Below are 460 nucleotides of genomic sequence, written 5' to 3'. Positions count from 1 at the left end.
CGGGTGTTAAAGGTGATGCTGGCCGCCGCGGGTTATTTGGGGATAGAGGCTGCTGAGGAACTGCCTGGGACTTTGCGCCTGGTCTTGAATTTGGTAAAAAGCAAAACCCGAGACCTGTCTTGCGTTAAGTCTAGAAACGCGCTTCCTAGGGCACCGGACTAATCCCGTACTGCGGGGCTCAGCGCCTTCGTGCTCCCAGCCCCGGACCGCAGAGCGCTCGTTATCCTAAGAAAGAGGGCCACGGGCGTGGGGTGGTATCAGGGTTAGCTTATCAGCGGTCAGGCAAACGTGCAGTCCCCCGCCTCCTGCCAGAGACAGAATTTGAAGAGACTGCGTGACGATACCGCTGCGTGGTCAAACTGCTCAGACACCGCTTTAGGGCAGCAGAGTCCTGGAAAACAGAACAAACAAAACAAAACCCTCAGCCACGAGCAAATGGATATTGGTTAAAATAAAACCA

This window comes from Pygoscelis adeliae, unplaced genomic scaffold (assembly GCF_000699105.1).
Source record: "Pygoscelis adeliae isolate BGI_AS28 unplaced genomic scaffold, ASM69910v1 Scaffold172, whole genome shotgun sequence".
Lineage (NCBI taxonomy): Eukaryota > Metazoa > Chordata > Aves > Sphenisciformes > Spheniscidae > Pygoscelis > Pygoscelis adeliae.
This window is presented reverse-complemented; position numbering follows the sequence as displayed.